Source organism: Silurus aristotelis, assembly GCF_946808225.1.
Source record: "Silurus aristotelis genome assembly, chromosome: 22".
Lineage (NCBI taxonomy): Eukaryota > Metazoa > Chordata > Actinopteri > Siluriformes > Siluridae > Silurus > Silurus aristotelis.
The window spans coordinates 19,358,762-19,369,776 of record NC_139595.1 but is presented as its reverse complement, the minus strand read 5'-3'; positions in this window follow the sequence as shown (position 1 = coordinate 19,369,776).

Here is an 11,015-nt window from a genome sequence, read left to right as displayed (position 1 = left end):
AAAGAGAGAGATACAGGAAGGGAGCGAGGGAGGATTAAACACACCCTCAGCTCTGACCTGCGTTTCACAGCAGCCATTTCTCAACACACCTGAGACGAGTCACTGTGCAGTCAGGTGATTATCCAATCAACCAATCACGTGGCTTCAGCACAATGTTTACAATAATGTTTTAACACTCTACACAATCTACACACTCTACACAATCCTACACACGCTACACATCCTACACACACTACACACTCTACACAATCCTACACACTCTACACACTCTACACAATCCTACACACTCTACACAATCCTACACACACTACACACTCTACACAATCCTACACACTCTACACAATCCTACACACACTACACACTCTACACAATCCTACACACTCTACACACTCTACACAATCCTACACACTCTACACAATCCTACACACTCTACACAATCCTACACACACTACACACTCTACACAATCCTACACACTCTACATACTCTACACAATCCTACACACTCTACACACTTCAACACACACTACACACACTACACACTGCCTAAACAATCTCATCACACACTACACACTACGCAAACTCTTTGAGGTTTTGCTAAAAAGGCTTCTCTTCCTATAAGCCACTGCACCTCGCTGGACTTTCTTTGTTCCACTTTCACTGATGATGATCACGTGTATAAAACGTGTCTGTCTCACGTCTGTCTCTCAGTCTGTCTCACGTTTCTCTCTAATGCTCATCGTCATTGTTGGCGTTTTGAGTCTCTCTTTATGCTTCAGGTTTAAAGTTCAGTGTTCTGTTTTTTGTTAAATGTGGATTTTATTTCTTTCTAAGAATAAATGCTGAAATTTGTCAAAATTATTTGGTAATAAAAATAAACTATTTCAGACCTGATGCTGGTGAGTCTCGACTCGGGCTCGACGTTTATGCGTTTGTTAGAGAAGCTGGTGAGATAAGTCATCTCTCTGTCGCCGTGTGCATGTTGCATATCTTGCATCATATATTATTTTCATGCTCTGATAATAGCAGCTCCTCAGACGGAATATAAATGGCATCAGATATCAGAGTCACGCGTTATTGTTTGTTATGCAGGCCGTGGCGTGTTGTTGCGTTACGTGGTGGAGAGGATTCGATTTTAGATCGCTTTACATCTAAAAAAGCTCTTCTCCACGTCGCCTATTAATCAAAGACGTGAAGACGGAGACGGCTCAGTGATCCTGATAGCCTTTTCCTCTAAATGAGGTGATGATGGAAGACTTTTATTTCTAAGAGTAAAAGTAAGAAAGTGAAATGAATTAATCAACTAATTAATTTATTTATTTATTTACTTGTTTATTGATACAATTATTTTAGCCCTTACACTTTTCTCCTACTTTGGCATGTAATCATTGTTCTTTTTTCTTCTTTCTTTCTTTCTTTCTTTCTTTCTTTCTTTCTTTCTTTCTTTCTTTCTTTCTTTCATCTTTTTATTAATTTTAAATATCTTTAGTGTCTTCATCACTTTCCACTGATGATGCCTCAGTAATATTATATATAAACAATCATTAAATAAAGTAGTGAAATTGAAAAATGAAATTGAGAAAAGAGGGGTGGGGGGGTGAGGGGGGAGGGGGCAGAGTGAGGGAAGAGTATGAGAGAGGGAACGAGAGCGGCTGTTTAAAAGATAAAGAGATGAATAAAATTAAAGTTGGTGGTGTGGGGTTGTGGAGGTGTGTGGTGGTTTGTGGGTGTGAAGGTGTGGTGGGGGGGGGTGGTGTAGTGGTGAGGATGTGGTAGTGGTGTTGGTGTGGGTGTAAAGATGTGGTGGGGGTGGGGGTATTGGGGTGGTGGTGAGGATGTTGTGGTGGTGGGGGTGTTCAGGTGGGGATGTGGTGGGGTGGGGGTATTGGGGTGGTGGTGAGGATGTGGTGGGAGGTGGGGTTGTGGGGGTGGGGATGTGATGGGGGTGGGGGTATTGGGCTGTGGAGGTGTTTCTGGAGGAAACTGGTACATGACAGGTGAACTCATGCTTATCCACCGACATGCCGCATCACTGCATAAATGACAAGGCTGCTTTGTGCTGTTCTAAATACAAATGATACACACACACACACACACACACAAACACACACACACACACACACACACACACACACACACACACACACACAAATCTCAGATAACACACTAAGCATCAAACCATACTGCAGTGAGTAATATATGAGATGGGATAATGACTGTGGGTAAAAACAAACAAACAAACAAACAAACACACACAACAGCCTCTCTGATATTTTACCAGGTCTTTCTGTTTTTTTACACTCCAGATCCATGAGTGAGCTTCATCCATGTTGCACGTCTGCTGCATCATCCATAATCCTGCCTACGAGGTGCAGCGAGCGTGAGAACAGCAAACAAACAACACGTCTAAGAGCAAACCAAACCAAACCCTCCCCCGGCTCCAGAACATACTGCTGAAGGATACGTTACGTTTCACATCCATACAATGAGTTTTTTTCCTACGAGAAGCATTTCATCCTCTGACACTGCAGCAATACTGCCCATGACTACGAGATTTCATTCACACTTTTATCCGTTTATAGTTACATCCTGTTCCTCACTTAAAGCAGCTGTAAAAGTTCACTCCGTCTCTAGCTTCTGTTTTATTTTCTCTCTTTATCTTTGTAGAAAGCTGTTTAACCAATCATGTGGCGACTTCGGGGCCCTCTAGAAGGCGTATAATAATGTTGGCATTTTCTGTTGCAAGCTTAAATATACTCACGTGGATTTAATATTTGCTTTTTTTTATCCACGATGACTGAAAGAGGAGAAGAAATTGATTTGGTCACAGATACACTTACAAGGACATTTACAAGACAGACTTTGAGGAAAGGTCAGCCAAACTGTTCAAAACACAACTGTTTATACTTTTGTGTTTTCTTTACTGTAGAATTTGCACAAAAACACAAATTGCCTTCATCTCAAATCCACAGAAAAACTGTAATGCGTTAAAAATGTGTACAGAAACGCAGGAAACCCCAGGGTGAAGTGATGAGGTGAATATCAGTGCTTCTGCTGGAGATGATGTATGTGGAGGTGCAGTTGTGGCTCCAGTGAAAGGAGACGTGTTGAATTGTGTTCATTGTGTTTCTTGCTTTAGTGATGATTTTGATAGTGATGTGCATGCTCTCTGTATGAGATCCTGTGTGTGATGCAGCGCTGTTCTACTGCACTTCTCTATAATACTGATGGTTTCTCTACACGTGGCATCATAATGATGGGATTAAACGGTGTCTTGATTCAGGCAGGACACCACAGAAGGCCTGGGGGTGAAATACATGGACCACCGCTGATATATAGAGATATATAAGATAGAGTCCATCCATGCCACTTATTTAATTTTGTATTAATTATTTTATTAGGCTAAAACATCCTGTGAAATGGAGTGTAGCCTTGTTTGTTTTTCCATTTGTTTCATCCTCTTTTTGGTTTTCCATCAAAGCTTTTCCAGAGCTCCCTTTTGCACAAAATCGATGATTAATATTCTTTAAACCTTCGTTCCCGTGCCGAGGCTCGTACTTTGATGGCGTAATCAGAATGCATAGGACAAGTAGATCACATCATGCCCGGGCAGCGAGGGGTCTCGTTTCCATGGCAATCGGCCTCCTGTTCATGGTAAAAAACTACCGTGTGTCAGTGAAGGTCTCGAGTGGCGATGGCCTTCAGACATGGTCACACTCCAGTTCTCTGGTTTGGAGGGTTTTGTCTTAATTGGGGTTGAGCTCACAGCATAAAAAAAAAAAAGAAAAACTTTTAACATGGTGAAGGTCATCACCGTTACCTTCATCTTCACCTTTATCTTCACCTTCATCTTCGCCTCAAAGAACAGAACCAGTGCTTATTTATATTTTCCCTTCACAAAAAGGCAGATGAGTCATCCAGTGTTCGAGTCAGAAATGATTGACAGTTAGGAAAAATAAAAGTTTTTCTTAGCACACAAATATGAACTGAAGCTCTCAGGAAACCCGACCCTTTTCCTTCAGAATTCTCATCACCCTTGGTGTGTTAGAACCACTGACACTGGAGACTCCTTTTAGGTGCATTAAACATTCAGAGCTTATTCCTCTGTTTGAGCTGTTGCTATAGAAACAAGCTCATTAACATAAACACAGTGTATAAATAGATGGTGGTGATAGTGGTGGTGGTGGTGGTGGTGATGGTGGTGGTGGTGGTCATTGTGGTGGTGGTCGTAGAGATGGTGTTGATGGTCGTGGTGTTGGTGGTGGTGGTGGTGGTGATGGTGATGGTGGTGGTGGTGATGGTGGTCTTTCAGCTAGACGCGTGTTAGTGAAGTCAGGTACTGATGTAGGTGAGAAGGTGAAGAGGCCTGGGTTCAGTGCAGTCAGCGTTCACATTTATCCCAAAGGTGTTTAATGTTTACTCCTGACTAATAAATATGGCTGGAAATGTCGTGGTTGTGGAAATGTAATTGTTCAGTGAAACATTTATGCTGCATTTTTACTCCAGTGTGTTTCATGAAGATTCTCGTTGCTGAGAAGGAAAACAGAAACAAAGCAGAAAAACAGTCCGAACATGAAACTCCTGCGTGAGCGATGGGAACAAAGCGGACTGCGGATGTGTGGATGGATGAGTTAATTGTGCAGTCGCTGCATCGTCCCCAGCGCTCGGCTGACGTGTCCTTATTTAGCGGCCGGCCCGAGGCAATTAACTCCTCTTTCAGCTGCCTTGGCCAGACCTCAGCGTCCAATTCATTCTGTATTCAGCTTCCGTCTCCATATTGCTGAGCTCTGCACCATGCTTTTGTCCCGGCATTTTCCCTGTAAACTTTTCCGTTTAGACTTTCTTTGTATTTTCATGAATATTATATAAACCGCATGATTTTACATCAGCGTCGTGTCAGCGAGAAGACGTTCGGCTGCTTATGATCTCTCGTACGACTGACTTTACATCAAACGCAATATGAAAAATCAAACACCACAAGCCGGCAAAGCAAACACTCCATCCCAGATTGAATCCATGGCTGCAGTGAGGAATAATAAACGGAAGCCATGCAGAATTTAGAAATAAAATGGATGAAGTCTGACTCAACTCCCTGACAGTCACAACTATCTTTATAAGCTCTCTGTCTGACTCGCGCTCACAGTCCATTTATGCTGAATTTAACAAGGATAAAGCGCATTCCATTAGAATTCCAAACAGAATTAGGAATATACAGTATATTGGCACCCCACCACCTCAGCTCCATTCCTCAGGATTATACACATCCAGGACAAAAGTACCTGAAGAGTAAAGAGGTTTAATATCATGTGAAGACCAAATGTTGAATTAATGTGCTATAACATCAAATCTGCATGTATGAACACTGTATAAACAGAGGTTTGTAGACACCTGAACATAAAATCTGTATTTATTGAGTATTGTATTGAGCATCTTATTGCACCTTTAATCCACAGTTTGCTTTAATATAATACCCTCCATTCTTCTGCACAGATGTTCCACTCAATTTTGTGGAGATTCATGCAGACACAGGGGTGTTAGTAAAGGGTGTTTTCCTGTGGAAATCAGGGAAGCAAAACGTCAATACAGCAATAAAATATCTGGACATTTCAGCAACAGCAGAGACACACAGAATCTCTGGCAAGGCATCCGAACCTTAACAAACTATAAACCCCTGCCACCGATCTGTGACAGTGACAAATCCCTGCTAAACAGCCTCAATGAAGTCTTTGGCCGATTTGACATCCAAAGCACCACACTGCACAGAAGATCCCAGAAGAGCTGTGTGTCTGTCCCCAGTCAGCGTAGAAAAGACCCTCATTAAGATCAACCCACGCAAGGCAGTCGGACCAGACAACGTACCTGGTTGGGTTCTAAAGGACTGTGCTAAGAACTCAAGGATGTACTAACTGACATCTTTAACATCTCATGCATATCTCTAAGGACCTCGCCTGGATGACAAACACCATACCACTGACCAAGAAAGCTCAGTCACGCTGCTAATTTCTCTGCAAACTCAGGAAAATACGAGTCCAATCTTCCATCATGTGCTCCTCTTACCAGGGCGCCATAGAGACCATCCTCATCAGCTGCATCACCATGTGGTATGGAGGTTGCACTGCCTCCTTTCAAAAGACTCTGCAACGCATAGTGAATGCAGCCAGCGAGATCACCGGTGTCTCTCTGCTCTCCCTATTGGACATCTACCACACCCACCTCACTAGCAGAGCCTTCAGCATAGCTGCTGACAGCTCACACCCATCACACCTTCACTTCAACATCCTGCCTTCAGGGAGAAGCCACACCTCTTGAAACATATAGAACAAGTCCAAGTGAAGCCAAAATGTTATGCTACTGCATCCAAAAGCAACTTAAATAATTGTGTGCCAGACGGACGGACGGACGGACGGACGGACGGACGGACGGACGGACGGACGGACGGACGGACGGACGGACGGACGGACGGACGGACAGACAGACAGACAGACAGACAGACAGACAGACAGACAGACAGATAGATAGATAGATAGATAGATAGATAGATAGATAGATAGATACTGTATCTTTCTCCAAACCTGGTTTTCTTCACCTCTTTTAAATCCGACCACAAGCCCTCACTTTTATTCCTCCTTACCATCGTGATGCTGGTGAGCTCAGGCTGGAGCTGTCGTGCCTCATTAAGTGCCGTGTTTGTCCAGAAGTGTTCTGAAGTGTTTTTTGGGTTCAGTACTGACAGGTGGATGAGGAGGAGGAGGGGGAGGGAAACAAGGAGAGAAGGTTATGGATGGATAGAGGGAGGAGGAAGCAGGAGGGAGAAACTAGGCTGTGTCTTGCAACTCTATTTTCCATAATCTGCACCTCCTGCTGCCAAATCTCCATGCAATAACTTTCACTCAAACATCATGGGCTTGGACAGGGAAGAGAACAGTTTGGACTTGTTTGGAGCTAATGCTATTAGTGATGGACGAAAAAAACTCACTTTCCAAACCTAAAACATCGCCATTAACTAATTCACATTCAACAACATTATCTGTAACTATAAATGGATAAAAACTGAGATTTGTAATTAATATATAAAACAATGTAATCTCTAATGTAAAACAAAATGCTACACTTTATTTCTTAAAGACTGAGTTTTTATCCATTAATAGTTACTTTAATGTTGTGGAAGATGTGGAAGATCTCCTGCTATAGAGCTCCATCCATATTGGAGATGAATGTGAATGCTGACTGCACCCCAGACCTCCTCACCTTCATCACTACCTGACTTTACTAACACTCTCCACAAATCTCCACAAAATCTAGTGGAACATCTTCCAGGAAGACGCAGCGTATTATATTATTGGATGTTGAATCGGAAGGTCATGAACTAAAAAAATACGTTTTATGGATCTCATGTGTAAAAATGTGTATAAAGTAGGAAAAGATGCAAGTGATTCAGAGTGTTTTGAACATCTGTTTTATTACCGCTGTTTAAAATGTTCTAAAATATCAGACACCATATTGAGAAAAGCAGTAAAAGAATGAGTAAAAAGTCAAAGCGCTTTTCATTCCCTGAAGGATCCCAATCACATCCCGCTCTGGATGCGTCTCAGTCTACCAGAAGAATTAATCGGGCCTGTCAGATCTTATTTGAGGCATCAGGCACTGAGGTAAAATTACATTCTTTAATACGGTTCTGCATCGCCTCCTCATAAGCACTGCCTGGTTTTTTGTGTTTTTGTTTTTTTTATACCACATTTGTCTGGATTGTCTTTCAAACACCCTTATTCTAATGACGTTCCCATCTGGTGCGAGTTGGTCTGCAATCCCCTCCTGACTCGCGCATCAAAAAGAGGAGATTTTGACATTGACGTCGCTTCGCATTAGTGTGTTTCGGGGCGTGTTTGGATGGCGGACGCGGCGGACGTTTGATTCGTCTGCTTTCTTTCGAGACGCTGACTCGCTCGTTGTTCTGTTTCACGTGATGAGAAACGAGCATTCAGAGGTGGTCTTCCTACGCCGTGACGGCCATCTTGAACACGGTGGTGCTATTTTTACCGAAAGATGACAACTTTCAGAATATTCCAGAAGCTGAAAATCTACAAACTTTAACAGATGAATACATTTCAAGCATTTATTTCACTAATAAATTACAGGCAGTGTTGATACAGGAACTGAAACTTAATGTTTCATAGACACATCTTCATACAAACGTAACTATAAATAGATAAAAAACAAACTGATGGTATTCTTTAATAAATAAAATACGTTTTTAGACAAATTTACTTTATATAAAAAAATATTTTAAAGAAAATTAGTAACTTTATATTAAAGTCCTGCTGTAACTTTATTAGTTTAAAGAACAACATATTTGAGTTTTTATCCTTTAAAAGTTACTTTAAGCAACTTTAAACAGGTTGTTTGTTGTGTTACAGCAGAAACACCTACTGTGACATGTTTATTTCTAAACATTATAGACCCCTGACACTGGAGACTCCTTCCATAGATGTTACAATATAAAGGTTTATGACGACCATCTGCTCTAACATGCTTCGTAATTGAGCTGTTACCATAGAAACAGTAACGAATCAGTAGGTGTTCGTTTATACAGTGTTACTCTACGATTTGTTCTGTGTGTGTGTGTGTGTGTGTGTGTGTGTGTGTGTGTGAGAGGTTGAAGAGAGATCAGAAGCTTTGGCCTGCCTCCACCAGCAGCTTGTATGTGATCTTGTGTTTATGCCCACGAGCTCTCAGTCGTCTCTCTAATGAAGCAAACTGAAACTGTGGCTTCACTCCAACACACACTGATACAAAAAAACGTTTCTGCTGCGTGTAGAGGAGAATCTCACACACGTATACACACACACACACACACACACACACACACACACACACACACACACACCCACACCGTACCATCTGCTCAGAGGTTAATCAGTGGCAGGGATTCCCACACACGCCGCTGTGATGGAAAAGACAGGAAATAACACACTTTAGCAGTTAAAGCTCGAAGCCCACACACATAAATACGAGCAGGAGAGCGCGACATGTCATAACTGCACCATTAACGTCCTCCATCAGAGGCTCGCCGAGTTCCGAAGCGTGATTACGCCGCGCGGAGCCACGGGGTCATCGCTAATGGTGCGTGTACAGGAAGAGGACGCTGCTGCTGCGGCCATGCTGCTTACGGATAAGTCACAAACTAATTCTGGAAATATGAGCTGGAGCTGAACTTCCAACAATCTTCACTTCTCCACCAAACTTCTTTCACTTCTTCTTCCTGGTTAAAACTTTCCTACATTACCCACAATGCCCTACTAGTTGCTAGCAACCTTTGGATGTAGACATCTGATGCCTAATTAGCAAAATGAAAACCTGATTAGATTTTGAGATCAGAGTTATAATTTTTTTTTATAAAAGTATATTTTAGATTAGATTTATGCTATTTTTATCTTTATAATATGTTATTAGAGCAAAATAACAACTTGTGTGTGTGTGTGTGTGTGTGTGTGTGTGTGTGTGTGTGTGTGTGTGTATTGTAATGGAAATAATACAGTGGATCGTTTCAGAACCAGTGCATCCATCGAGTATGTAAAAGCACCTCTGATCAGAATTTCAGTTCACGCAGAGACTTCAGAGCGAGAACATGCGAGAGCCGAGCCAGGATCGATTCACGCTGAATACAAAAGAACATTCGCAAAAAATCTTTAATTGGAAAACTGGCAACCATTTCGGAGCAGAAAAGGACCGGAACCGTTCTCAGGATGAGAGGATTCACATCGAGTGGAGAAGCTTCTCTGTAAATATACACACTGTATGGCCAAAAGTAAAGAGACTCCTGACTTTTCCAGCCATATGTTTTTTTTCCCCCCAAACTGTTACCACAAACCTGGAGATACACAGTTATATAGGACGTCACGTGACTTCACTTGAACTCGGAGAACCAAAATCTGCTCTAGCATGAGACACACATCCCATACACTGTGTTGTGAGATATATAGTCAGAAGTAATAGAGAGAGAGAGAGAGAGAGAGAGAGAGAGAGAGAGAGAGAGGGAGAGTGAGGTCACTTATCACCACAACTCAGACGTGTTGCACTGAATATTACCTGAGTAAATTTTTAAACAGTGACCCGACTCAGTCCATACTGAAGAAAAACAAGCACAATCACACACACACACACACACACACACACACACACACACACACACACACACACAAACACACACACACACACACACACACACAGTTATTATTATTGGATGTCCTTTAAAATTACAGTAACATGATAAGGGCGTTTTTGCTCCTGGTCCTCATAATGACTTATTTGTCCTCATAATATATAAAAATGTTACATTGAACCAAAAAAAAAAAAGTTTGAAGTGGAATAGAAAAACACACACACACACACACACACACACACACACACACACACACACACACACACACACACACACACACATAATTACGTAATTGCAGTAATTGTATCATGTCCTTATAAACACCCTTACATGAGAAATGTGTTTCTACACATTTTAAAATGGGCAGGTATTTAATAATATGCTTTATTAGATAATTCTCTCTCTCTCTCTCTCTCTCTCTCTCTCTCTCTCTCTCTCTCTCTCTCTCTCTCTCTCTCTCTCTCTCTTTCACACACACAAACACTGAATTCACAATGAGCATAAGGCTCCTGATTACAGTGTCTTCTAAATATTTATAGGAACCAGATTTTTTGTGTCTTCAGTCCCCATGAGGTAGGAGAAGGATGCAGAGCTGAATACAAATACAAACACACACACACACACACACACACACACACACACACACACACACACACACCCACATGCACACACACACACACACACACACACATACACACACACACACACACACACACACACACACACACACACACACACACACGTGCACACACGGGATGTGTGTGTGAGAAAAATCCTAAGAGGGTCCTTTCATGGCAAGCCTCCATTTTTCTTGGGGTTAATACCAAGAAGTGTGTGTGTGTGTGTGTGTGTGTGTGTG